The sequence below is a fragment of the Hemiscyllium ocellatum genome, chromosome 46, assembly GCF_020745735.1.
Source record: "Hemiscyllium ocellatum isolate sHemOce1 chromosome 46, sHemOce1.pat.X.cur, whole genome shotgun sequence".
NCBI classification, from domain to species: domain Eukaryota; kingdom Metazoa; phylum Chordata; class Chondrichthyes; order Orectolobiformes; family Hemiscylliidae; genus Hemiscyllium; species Hemiscyllium ocellatum.
In genome coordinates this window covers 428,382-442,047 of record NC_083446.1, presented here as the reverse complement: position 1 = coordinate 442,047, position 13,666 = coordinate 428,382, and the positions used below count along the sequence as shown (strand labels likewise).

Below are 13,666 nucleotides of genomic sequence, written 5' to 3'. Positions count from 1 at the left end.
TGTATGTATGCATTGTGTGTGAGAGAGAGAGAGAGCGCGTGCGCTTGATGAGTGTTTGTGTGTGTTTGTGCATGTGTGTTTACATGTGTGAGGGCGTGTGTGTGTGTATGCGTTTGTAAGAGTGTGTGTGAGAGAGAGATACTGTGTATGGGGTGGCAGGGCTCTGCTACAGCTCAGGACAGATTGCTGTCCACTCCAACTGCCCATCCCAGACAACAAGGACATGAATCTACCACCCCTTTCTCCCCAGTGTGTGATTAAAGAACACATCAGGGATTAGCAGACCTCGTACTTGGTTCTTATTTCATAAGACACTATCCATTCCCAACATCAGGATAAGAGAAATTGCCATCTGGATACTGGAGCTAATCCCTGGTGGGCCTATTCTCCAAACCCAGCCCCCTTCTCAATTCTGAATGTTGTAAATATGTGAGACCGATGCCAGAACCAAATTGAGCACACCTTTCCCCTCCTCAACCATTCCTGAGACTGCCCTCCACTATCTACTAACCCATCCTCCCCCATGCTTTTGGATTTTTCAGAAAAACAGGCAGGAAGGGATGGGTAGTGGACTGGTTTGTTAATATAAGATGGAATCAGTACATTAGCAAGAAATTATCTTGGATCAGAAATGTAAAATTCATAATGGTGAGGTAAGAAATAAAGAGGGGAAGAAGACCCTCATGGGCGTAGTCTGTAATCCCCCTGAAAGTAGCTATACTGCAGATGAGAGAATAAATCAGGAAATAATGAGGGCCTGTAACAAAGGCAGCACTTAATCTTCATGTAGGTTGGGAACATCAAATTGCAGAGGTAGCCATAACAAAAAATTTAGAGTGTATTCAGGGTGATTTCTCAGAACTATGTGTTGTGGATCCAACCAGGATAAGATTATTTTGGAGATGGTAACATGTAATGAGGCACAGTTGGTAAGTGATGCCAGGGTACAAAATTCCCCAATGAAACAATGATCATAACGTGCTAGAAGTTTGCACTGAGTTTCAGAGAGAGAAACCTGGGCCAGGAGCAACTGTGTCAAACTTAAGACAGTTGATGAAAAATGTTTAAAGAAGTGGTTCTGGACTTACAACAAAGATATTCCCGGAGAGGAAGAAGGATTCTGCGAAGGGGATAAACTGGCATGGTTAACCAGGGAAATTTAAAGATAGCATCAAATTGAAATTAAAAAACTTGCCAAGACTGACTGTAAGACAAAGGATTGAGAAAGTTTTATAAAGTAACAAAATGTGACCAAAAATTTGAAAAAGAGGGAGAAAACAAACTGTGAGATTAAACTAACAAGTAAAATAAAAAAGGATAGTAGATTTTTAATCTTTAAATTATAAAAGGGACAAAGTGAACATAAACCATTTCAGAACAGAAATGCGGAGACATTTCTTCAGCCAGAGGGTGGTGGGCCTGTGGAATTCATTGCCACGGAGTGCAGTGGAGGCCGGGACGCTAAATGTCTTCAAGGCCGAGATTTATAGATTCTTGTTGTCTCGAGGAATTAAGGGCTACGGGGAGAACGCTGGTAAGTGGAGTTGAAATGCCAATCAGCCATGATTGAATGGCGGAGTGGACTCGATGGGCCAAATGGCCTTACTTCCACTCCTATGTCTTAACCCCTCAGAGAATAAGACTGAGGGGATAGTAATGGGGAACCAGGAAATTGCAGCGGGGTTGAATAAATATTTTGTATCAGTCTTCACTGTAGAAGACATTAGAAAACATTTCTAGGGTTCTTGTGGTTCAGTGGTAGTGTCCCTATGTTTGAACCAGGAGGCCCATGTTCAAGTCCCACTTGCTCCAGAGGTGTTTGATTACATCTCTGAATAGAAAATATCTAGAAGACATTAGTGGCATTCCAAAAATATTAAATAATCAAGGGACAAAAGGAGAAGAGGAGATAAATGCAATAACTATTACTGTAGAAAACATACCAGGGAAACTAATCAGGGTGAAGGCTGATAGGTACCTGGATCTGAGAAGGTGCATCCTAAGATATTAAAGGAAATAGCTACAGAAATAGTGGATGCACTGGTCATAATCTTCTGAGAATCCTTAGATTCTGAAAAAGTCCCCAAGGTTGAAAAAGCGCCAGGATTCATTTGGTGAATCTCTTGTTGCAGATAATAAGTTTCACGCTTTGTCCCAATCCTGGGGGTACTTGTTTACAATATGATTTACTCCTGTTTTCGAGAATCTGATGCTATCTCTCCAAAGTTCCCTGTGTTTGTGGATGATACACAGTCAGCTTCAACTGTTTTCTACCCAAACTGCTGATGGTGTCCAGGAAAACGTTCAACATAAAGTTCAAACCCTGATCAGATTTTTCCTCAGTTGGTAGTCCACAACAAGTAAAAAACACATTTAAACTTTTCACAATTACCCAAGCTCTAGTTGTCCTTAAAGGAAGAGTTTCTGGAAATCAGGTTCTCATGTCCATAACTGTGAGAATATACTAATGACCTGCTTTTGTTTTTGATAATGGTCCTACACAATCTACTCTGTGCATAGTTCTGGTCGCCCTATTACAGGAAGGATGTGGAAGCATTGGAAAAGGTGCAGAGGAGATTTACCAAGGTGTTACCTGGTCTGGAGCAAAGGTCTTATGAGGAAAGGCTGAGTGACTTGGCTGTGTTCTCATTGGAGAAAAGAAGGCTAAGAGGGGATTTAATAGAGACATACAAGATGATCAGAGGATTAGATAGGATGGACAGTGAGAGTCTTTTTCCTAGGATGATGATGTTGGCTTGTATGAGGGAACATAGGGTGGCACAGTGGCTCAGTGATTAGCACTGCTGCCTCACAGCACCAAGGTCCCAGGTTCAATTCCAGCCTCGGACAACTGTCTGTGTGGAGTTTGTACATTCTCCCCGTGTGTGCGTGAGTTTCCTCTGGGTGCTCCAGTTTCCTCCCTCAGTCCAAAGACCTGCAGGTCAGGTGAATTGACCATGCTAAATTACCCATAGTGTTAGGTGCATTTGTCAGAAGGAAATGGGTCTGGGTGGGTTACTCTTCGGAGGGTCAGTGTGGATTTGTTGGCCTGTTTCTACACTGTAGGGAATCTAATCTAATTATTGCAAATTGAGGGGTGATAGATTTAAGACAGATGTCAGAGGCAGGTGCTTTACTCAGAGTGGTAAGGGCGTGGAATGCCTTACCTGCTAATGTAGTTAATTCAGCCACATTACGGGCATTTAAACAGTCCTTGGATAAGCACATGGATAATGATGGGATAGTGTAGGGTGAGAGAGATTAGATGGGTTTGATTATTTCACAGGTCGGCACAATATCAAGAGCTGAAGGGCCTATTCTGCGGTGTATTGAGACTTTGGAGTGCAGCTTCATAGCTTCTTGAAAGTGGAGTCACAGGTAGATAGGATAGTGAAGAAGGCGTTTGGTATGCTTTCCTTTATTGGTCAGAGTATTGAGTACAGGAGTTGGGAGGTCATGTTGCAGCTGTACAGGCCATTGGTTCGGCCACTGTTGGAATATTGTGTGCAATTCTGGTCTCCTTCCTATCAGAAAGATATTGTGAAACTTGAAAGGGTTCAGAAAAGATTTACAAGGATGTTGCCAGGGTTGGAGGATTTGAGCTATAGGGAGAGGCTGAACAGGCTGGGGCTGTTTTCCCAGGAGGGTTGGAGGCTGAGGGGTGATCTTAGAGGTTTACAAAATTATGAGGGGCATGGTTAGGGTAAATAGGCAAAGTCTTTTCCCTGGGGTCAGGGAGTCCAGAACTAGAGGGCATAGGTTTAAGATGAGAGGAGAAAGATATAAAAGAGACCTAAGGGGCAACTTTTTCACACAGAAGTTGGTACGTGTATGGAATGAGCTGCCAGAGGAAATGGTGCAGGCTGGTACAATTGCAACATTTAAGAGGCGTTTGGATGGGTATATGAATAGGAAGGGTTTGGGGATATGGGCTGGGTGCTGGCAGGTGGGACTAGATTAGGTTGGGATGTCTGGGCGGGTTGGACTGAAGTGTCTGTTTCCATGCTGTACATCTCTGTGACTCTGTGAGTACATAGAACATAGAGTCATAGCTGACTGAATGCTCACTCAAAACTGGTTTGGCTCTCAAAGGAGCTGGTTTAATTACATATGGAGTGATTTCCTACCACAGGGTTTACAGAATGGATCAAATCTTTATGAAGTTCTGAACAAATAAAATACCTGGCTATTAATGCCAGCGTTTTCCATATTCCTTCATCTTCTGACTTTGGAATTTCATAAGAAGCACTCTACAATATCCAGGTGGTACCACTACTCAATAAACAGTCGTCCATTCTTCCTTCTGTTTTTAGCAGCAGAGGGATCTGTAACCCAGTGGACACAGATTGAGGATGATCAGGAAAAGATTCTGAGGGTAAGTGATGAGAGATTTTGATTCTGAGGGAAATGCATTGTGATATTCTCTCTGCTCTGTTTTTCCAGAACCTGGGTATGAGAAGGAGGGTACCGCGCCCAGCTCTGCGTCAATGAGGCCACGGGATGAAGGGAACGAGGTGTTCGAAGGATCATATGGAGAATGTGAAGGCGCACTCCCCTTGACCCCTGACATTGAAAATGCTGAGCTGAGCCCCATCCTGCCATTCCTGTACCTGGGGAATGAGCGTGATGCCCAGGACCTGGTCAGGCTGCGCCAGTTAAATGTGGGATATGTCATCAATGTCACCACCCATCTTCCCCTGTACCATGCACAGACTGGCACTGTACATTACAAGAGGCTGCCAGCAACTGACAACAGCAAACAGAACCTCCGTCAGTACTTCGAGGAGGCTTTCGAATTCATCGGTGAGTGCAGAAGGCAATACACAGCTCTCTGTCTCACTGTGCTCTGTCACACTGCACATGGTCTCATTGCACATTGTCCTAATGTGCTCTGTCTCACTGTGCTCTGTCTCACTGTGCTCTGTCTCACCGCGCTCTGTCCGTCCGCGCTCTGTCCATCCGCGCTCTGTCTCGCCGCGCTCAGTCCCGCCGCGCTCTGTCACACTGCACATTGTCTCACCGCTCACTGTCTCACTGTGCTCTGTCACACTGCATACTGTCCCATTGCACAATCCTACTGCACTCTGCCACACTGCAACAGTCTTACTGCACTTTGCCACATTGCACACTGTCCCATCACACAGTCCTGCTGCGGACTGTCTCGCTGCGCACTGTCCCTCCGCTCACTGTCTCACTGCGCTCTGCCACACTGCACACTGTCCCATCGCACAGTCCTGCTGCGCTCTGTCACACGCATACTGTCTCGCTGCACACTGTCTCGCTGCACTCTGTCACATGCACACTGTCTCACTGCACACTGTCCCACTGGCCTCCACATTTTGTACAGTCTAGATACGGTCCTTTATTGGCTGAGGGTTGCATTGAAGGAAAACTTTGTGACATTTCTCAAGCTGGTTGTGATTGGGCCTTTTGCTGTGTTTTTTTGTTTTTAGAGGAAGCCCACCAATGCGGCAAGGGTGTTCTAATCCACTGCCAGGCAGGAGTCTCCCGTTCTGCCACCCTGGTCATTGCCTACCTGATGAAGCACACGCTGATGACTATGACAGATGCCTACAAATATGTAAAGGGCAAACGACCCATCATCTCCCCCAACCTCAACTTCATGGGGCAACTGCTGGAGTTTGAAATGGACCTGAACAAGGGGCTCACGCCCCGTATTCTCACACCAAAACTTAGTGGACTCGAGACCGAGGTGTAAGTATCCCCCACACCTATCCTCCACAACATCCCCACCGTAGACCCCAACAAATTCCGGGGCTGAGCAATGAACCTTAACTGGAGGCAAAACTGTCTCTCCCTCACTCTCTGTCCAACATGGATAAACAACCACATCCCATTTCAAAGGAAACTCCTCCGTCTCCTGTTCCAGCCGCAACACTGCGACCAGAATCTGAGAATTATTCATCTGAGCTCGGGCTGGTCAAGGGAGAACTCCCGGCTGGATTTGATTAATTGGGAGCTGGTTGAGTGAAAGAGTCATTTTATTTCATATGGGGTTCCCTTGGACTTGACTGGGGATGGGGTTTTGTTGGAGTTATGGGTGGGAAGGTGAGGGTTAGGAATGAGATCTTTCTATTGAGACAATTACTGTGAAACTGATCAAACTGAGCCAATGTCTTCCCCAGAGGTGCGCCTGTATGTGTGGACATTGCCTGCTGGACAGGGTACAGTGGCATTGCAACCAGATATCTGTAACCTGCACTGCCTTCCTTTGTCTTCCCCAGGGTGATGTGCCATTGGTGCCCTTACCCATCCCTGAAGTTACTCCCTCGACTGCTGCTTTGGTGCTAGGCTCCCTCCAAATAATTTTTTTCTGAAGCTCCAATATACATGCCCTAACAAGGTCCCCATATCAGCAAGCAGTAAACTCCCCATATCAGCAAGCAGTAAACTTCACTGTGGACTAATGTGACTTGGACCCCTGTGAGTGGGGGAGTGGGACCCTCACAATTGGGGAATTGGACCCTGACAATGGGGGAGTGGGATCATGATCAGTGGTGGATCTGGGACCTTGACAATGGGGAAACTGAGACCCTGACAATGGAGGAATGGGTCCCTGACAATGGGGGAATGGAAATGCGACCACTGGGGGAGTGGGTCCATCACCAGTGGTGCACTTGGACTCTCACCATTGAGGAATTGGAAGCCTCCCATGCTCAGGACAATGTAGTGGGGGGGGGGGGTCAGATGTCCCAGTGACATTGGTTGCCAGTAGCCCTGAGCATCTCTGCCCTCAGCTTCTGTCTGATTTTTCTCTGTCACCTCACATCACTATGCAGTGACTCAGGAGTGAGACATAGCAGTGGTTTGGCCTTATATGTTGTGTATATTGTACTAACATTAATATCCTCGTGAGATTCTGTTCATTTCTTTTTTCACACTGAGCTTCCTGTGAACAGACAGATTACCTGGTTCTCACTCCATCCTCAGACCCAGGGCTATCTGTCAGCACAAACAGCACCTCAACCATTACCATTGGGCACAAGGAATCGTTGCAGACATCTCCGGATGATTCCTGTCCCAGGAAACATGGTAAAAACAGACAAACTGTTGAAGCATTTTATATTGCAATCATCAGGATACAATTGCAAGAATGCCAAATGTCAACAGGAAAAATGATTTATACTGTATGAAATGTAGGAAACTGATTGGTTGGCAAGTGGATTCTATTTAGTTGAAACTTCTACAGTACATTTCATTTTCAGCCAATACAGAGATTCTATCAAGATCAAGGGTCTGTTTCTCCTGGGAGTGCATGATGGGGGGGACAGTGTAGAGGGAGCTTCACTCTGTATCCAACCCCATGCTGTCCCTGTCCTGGGAGTGTTTGATGCGGAATATTGTAGAGGGAGCTTTACACTGTATCTAATCCTGTGAACTCCTTCCTGGGAGTTTTTGAGGCAGTATTTTGCACTAGTTGCCATTATTCTTCTGACTGTGTGGAACCAGACTGCTGGGGTTCATCACGAATGCAATTATTCTAACTCCCCCATGGGTCTGAGCTGCTAGTGCCGAGTGGGATGCTTGTCATTGAGTGACGTTAACTCAGATGATGTGTAACCCAGGCTGAGTGAGCACAATGTCATGGAGCCCGGGTCTGTGTGACACTGCCCACCAATGCCATGATCTACCTCCTCTTCCCCACTTAGGCATCAAGTCACAAGGTGAAGCTGCTCCCAATCATTTACCTCACACTGGAGGTCAAAGGTGAAACCATGACCTTCGCCTGTAGGTCGTGTATCTGTCTCTGTGTTAATCTGTTGTCCTATGTATTTATTTATTTGTACAGTTTTGGTGTGAAGTCTCCATCTTGCTGATTTATTAAAATTCCATTTTTAAACACACTTTTGGGAATTTGTCTTTTTCTGGATCTCCCATTTCCTAACGCTCGAGGTGGGGGGATTGCAAGGGGAAGTGACAGTGTTAAAAATTGATAATATTGAGAGTATTGTGAACAGTTTTGGACCACATACCTCAGGAAGGATGTACTGGCCCTGGAGTGGGTGGGTCCAGAGGAGGTTCACGAGAATGATCCCAGGAATGAAAAGCTGAACATATGAGGAACATTTGAAGGTTCTGGCTCTATACTCCATGAAAATTAGAAGGATGAGCAGGGATCTAATTGAAACATACAGAATACTGAATAGCCTTGACAGAGTGGATGTTAGGAAAATTTTTCCATTGATAGGAAAGACTAGGACCTAACAGCATAGCCTTAGAGTAAAAGGAAGCCCCTTTACAATGGAGATGAAGAGAAACATCTTCAGCCAGCGAGTGGTGAATCTATGGAATTCAATCACACAAGGCTGCAGAGATCAGATCATTCGATATGTTTAAGTCAGAGATAGATAGATAGGTTCTTGAGTATCAAGAGCAGACTTAGAGTCATAGAGATGTACAGCATGGAAACAGACCCATCGGTCCAACCCGTCCATGCCATCCAGATATCCCAACCCAATCTAGTCCCACCTGCCAGCAACCGGCCCACATCCCTCCAAACCCTACCTATTCATATACCCATCCAAATGCCTTTTAAATGTTGCAATTGTACCAGCCTCCACCACTTCCTCGGGCAGCTCATTCCATATACATACTACCCTCTGAGTGAAAAAATTGCCCCTTAGGTTCATTTCATATCTTTCCCCTCTCACCCTAACCCTATGCCCTCTAGTTCTGGACTCCTGATCCCAGGGAAAAGACTTTGTCTATTTATCCTATCCATGCCCCTCATAATTTTGTAAATCTCTATAAGGTCACCCCTCAGTCTCTGACGCTCCAGGGAAAACAGCCTCAGCCTGTTCAGCCTCTCCCTATAGCTCAAATCCTCAAACCCTGGCAACATCCTTGTAAATCTTATCTGAACCCTTTCAAGTTTCACAACATCTTTCCGATAGGAGGGAAACCAGAATTGCATACAATATTCCAACAAGTGGCCTAACCAATGTCCTGTACAGCCGTACAGGACAGAGACTGACAGAGTGAGGGAGTGAGTGATAGAGTGAGTGAGAGTCAGTTAGGGAGAGTGAGACATTGAGTGAGAGTCAGTGAGGGAGACAGAGAATGAGTGAGGGAGAGTCAGTGAGGGGGTAGGGAGTCAGTGAGGAAGAGAGGAGAAGTAAGGGACAGTCAGTGACGGACAGACAGTGACGGTGAGTGAACGAGTCAGAGTGATTGAGGGGGAAAGATGGAGGGAGGGATAATAAGTGAGGAAGGGAGGAGGAGTGAGTGAGGGAGGGAGAGTGACTGAGTGTGAAAGAGAGAGCGGGAGTGAAGGAGAATGAGTGAGGAAGGAAGGGAGGGAGGAAGAGTGAATGAGGGAGGGACTGAGAATCAGTGAAGGAGGTACTGAGAGTCAGTGAGGGAGGGAAGGCGATCTGTCATTGTGGGGCCTGGCTTCTGTTGTTTGCCTGACCTTGTACATTGCTGTGAACAGTGTTTTGCTGCAGTGCTGATGAGCTCACGTCACCAGGGATCTGTGCGTTCTCACTGCCTCTGCCAGATGTCTGGGCTTTGATAAAGACAATCTGCAACCCCTCGGGAAAGAATCAGCTCAGTCTCCCTGAGCCCGCAGAGGCCTCATTCCCTGAAAATCAAACAGGTTCAGAGTCGGCGGCATTTCCCAGGAGCTTTCAGCCTCCTTTTGTCTAGACTCAGCGCTCAACCTCCTCTGTCTGGAGCCCTGCACCTCCTTTGTATGGTCTACCCTGGGCCCTCAGTCAGTCCTATCCAGGGGCACCCTCTCTGTCCTATACTGGAGCCCTCTGTCTTTCCTAGACTGGACCACCCCGCCTGTCCTACCCTGAGGCCCCGTGTCTGTCCTACCTTGGAGCTCACCTCTTCCTTTTTATTTAATTATTGGCTTGGAGGAAGGGAGGACTGCAGATGCTGGAGACCAGAGTCGAAATTGTGACGCTGGAAAAGCAAAGCAGGTCAGGCAACATCTGAACTGCAGGAGAGTCGACGTTTTGGATATAAGGCTCAGCTTAGTATTATTGTCCAACTCTACCTTGGAGTTCTCTGCCTTCACTGTCCAGGATATCTGTTTCCTCAACTGAGCACCCTCCACTCCCCCACCCTCAAGCTGTCTGTCATCTGTCCCTGAATCTCTCTATCTCCACTGTCCAAACAGATGAACCAGGAGCAGGACAAGCTCATTCGGCCCATTGAGTTACTACACCATTCAATATGTCCATGGCTGATCCTCAATCTCAACATCATGTTCCCACTTTCTACCAAAACCTTTGATGCCTTTAAAACATACCATTTATCCTTCTCTTTCTTGAAGTGACTTGATGTCCAGAACCCAAAGAGAGAAAATTCTGGAAAATCTCAGCAGGTCTGGCAGCATCTTTAAGGAGAGTAAAGAGCTGATGTTTCAAGTCTAACTGACCCTTTGTCAAAGCTGTCCAAAGCTTTGACAAAGGGTCAGTTAGACTTGAAACGTCAGCTCTTTACTCTCCTACAGATGCTGCCAGACCTGCTGAGATTTTCCAGCATTTCTCTTTTGGTTTCAGATTCCAGCATCCGCAATAATTTGTTTTTATCTTGATGTCCAGAACTTTCACTACTCTCAGACTGAAGGGTTTCTTCATCTCAGTCCTAAATGCTGTGTCCTGTATCCCCTGGTTCTGGACTCCACAATCAGGGAAAACATCCTCCCTGCATCTAGTCTATCCAGCTCTATTAGAATTTTCTACATTTCAATAATTTTTCTTACATCCTTCTAAACTCTAGTGAATAAAGGCCCAGTCACAGAGTCATAGATCTGTACAGCATGGAAACATACACTTTGACAATAGACAATAGACAATAGGTGCAGGAGTAGGCAATTCAGCCCTTCGAGCCTGCACCACCATTCAATATGATCATGGCTGATCATTCCTAATCAGTATCCGCTTCCTGCCTTATCTCCATAACTCTTGATTCCACTATCTTTGAGAGCTCAATCCAACTCTTTCTTAAATGAATCCAGAGACTGGGCCTCCACTGCCCTCTGGGGCAGAGCATTCCACACAGCCACCACTTTCTGGGTGAAGAAGTTTCTCCTCATCTCTGTCCTAAATGGTCTACCCCATATTTTTACGCTGTAACTTTGGTCCAACTCATCCATGCCGACCAGATATCCTAAGTTAATCCAGTCCCATTTGCCAGCACCTGGCGCATAGCCCTATCAACCCTTCCTATTCATGTACCATTCAACTGCCTTTTAAATGGTGTAATTGTACCAGCCTCCACCACTTCCTTAGCAGCTCATTCCATACTTGCACCATCCTCTGAGTGAAAAAGTTGTCCTTTTGGTCTCTATTACATTTTTCCTCTCTCAGCCTAAACCTATGCCCTCCAGTTTGGTCTCCACAACCCTGGGGAAAATACCTTGTCTTCCCGGCAACATCCTTGTAAATCTTTTCTGAATCCTTTCAAGTTTCACAATCCTTTCAAATCAGAGGGAGACCAGAGCTGAATACAGTATTCCAAAAGTGACCTCACCAATGTCCTGATTCTAAGTTTTTAGATCAACATTGATGCACCACAGCACATTGAGTTACAGACCAAGTGCTGGGAAATGGTATTAGATGTTTCATGTCTGGCATGGACATTATGGGCTGAAGGCTCGCTTTCCATTCTGTAAAATTCTGGAGGTAAACACAAATACTTATATTAAAATCTGGGCTGTTGGAATTAAATCCTGACTGACACTTTTAAATTGTAGCTGGCAGGCAGAATTCAGTTTTATTCAAATTCAAGAGCCCCTTTGTGTTCTTCTTCATTCCTTGGTCTTGCAACTCCTTCAACAAAAATATTTTCCTTTCGGTAAAATCTTGTCTTTCTGGAGCACCTCAAAAGGTGCCAAAGTTTTGCAACTAAACAAAGTGTCCTTGAGGTTCTGTACACTTCTGTAGCAGAAATTCTTCACTATTAACATTTCTCTTACATTTCAGTCTGAGGACTATGAGTAATGAAAATTAAAGAGGGAGGGGCGTAAAATTGTACTTGTGCGTGTTTTGTTCCATTTCATGGATTTAAAACAATATATGTAAAAAAATTAACCCAGAGGCCCCAGCGAGGATCGAACTCGCGACCCCTGGTTTACAAGACCAGTGCTCTAACCACTGAGCTATGGAGCCAGCTGCAACACACCGCTTGAAAATCATAGTAAAGACCGATAGAGAGCGCAACCTTGGTGCAGACAGAGACTGAGAGTTGTCTTTAAAGGGACAGGCCAGCAGGGGGCGACCATGGGACAAGTAGGCGCCCTACTGTGATCCTTAAAGAAAGTTAAAAAGTCACACGACACCAAGTTATAGTCCAACAGGTTTATTTGGATGCACTAGCTTTCGGACCACTGCTCTTTCATTAGGTGGTGTTGTGTGATTTTTAACTTTGTCCTTCCCAGTCCAACACCGGCATCTCCAAATCTTAAATAGACAGGTATTGTAGAATCCTTAAAGGGACAATTACAGAGGGTCTGATCTATACAGAGTCTGAGTTACAGAGTGACTGAGCTGCAGAGGAGGCAAGGAAAGAGATCCTGTGATTCAGCTGCAACCTTAAATTGACAGCATTGTGAGTGACTCCAGCAGCAACAACATCCTGGGTTTACTTCCATGCAACAACACTCCAGCACAATAGTTACACCTGGATGTCAACACAAGTTAGACCACGGCTCAAACATCCCCATTTATTCAAGAACTCTTGTTTTCAAACTCAAAGTGTCTGCCCAGTGTCCACCCAATCACATTTGCTCAGTTTTTCCTCTCATACACCCGTGTATCTTGTCCAAACGTCTTTCAAAAATGGGAACAATTTTATTTATTCATTCTTTAACCCCACGTAAACAATCCCAATGGCTCCAACAGAATTTTGTAACTAAACTCCCTCATTCCTGGCCCTATTCCAGTAAATCTCCTCCACAGCCTCTCATGGGCTCTGACATCCTTTCTAAAGTGTGGGGACTAGGACTGGATGCAATCCCTGGTTAAGGCCTAACCAGGGCTTTACAAAAGTCCAGCATCACTTCGCCCTTCTGAACTCAATGCATGTACAATATTTACAGTTTGCAGCAAGTTCTTCCTCCTTGAACAACCTATGAACACAGTCCCTACAGACCCTCCTTTGAAATGTGCCAGAGGGCAGAGAAACAGAAAGGCTTAGGAAGGGAGCTAGGGCTGCTGTAACACAGCTGATGGCAACATCGCCAATGATGGATCAATGTGAATTGGGTGTTGGGACGGCCTTCAATTTCTAGTGGTGTTGGACCATCAGCTGTCAGTGAATAAAGAGCACAATTGGAGGCCATTCAGCCTGTCCTACCTGTGCTGGCCTGTTTGAAGAGTCGATCCCACTTATTACTTATTCCCCATTGATATTTTTGTCTCCAATCCTAGCTCCTGTTGGGAGAGGCTACTCCCAGCTCTGTATCTGTCAGCAATCACATCCTTCTCCTAAAGACTGTTGATAGCTAAAAAAGCTTTGCCTCATATCGCCACCTGATTCTTTTGCCATCCTGTTCAATCTGTCTTTGAGTTATTGATCCTCCCACCACCAGAATCAGCTTTTCTCTTTATTTAATCACTCAAGACCCTTCCTTAATCTGAGACATCTCGATTAACTCCGTGTGTTCCATCAGTAAAGGGATCAGTAATTC

General features: G+C 45.6%; 1 non-coding gene across 1 annotated transcript; it reads right to left on the bottom strand.

The window, feature by feature from the left end:
* Positions 1-12,073: 12,073 nt before the first annotated feature.
* On the bottom strand, positions 12,074-12,146 carry trnat-ugu (transfer RNA threonine (anticodon UGU)). The gene has a single exon. It is a non-coding gene; the product is annotated as a tRNA-Thr (tRNA).
* Positions 12,147-13,666: the final 1,520 nt, after the last annotated feature.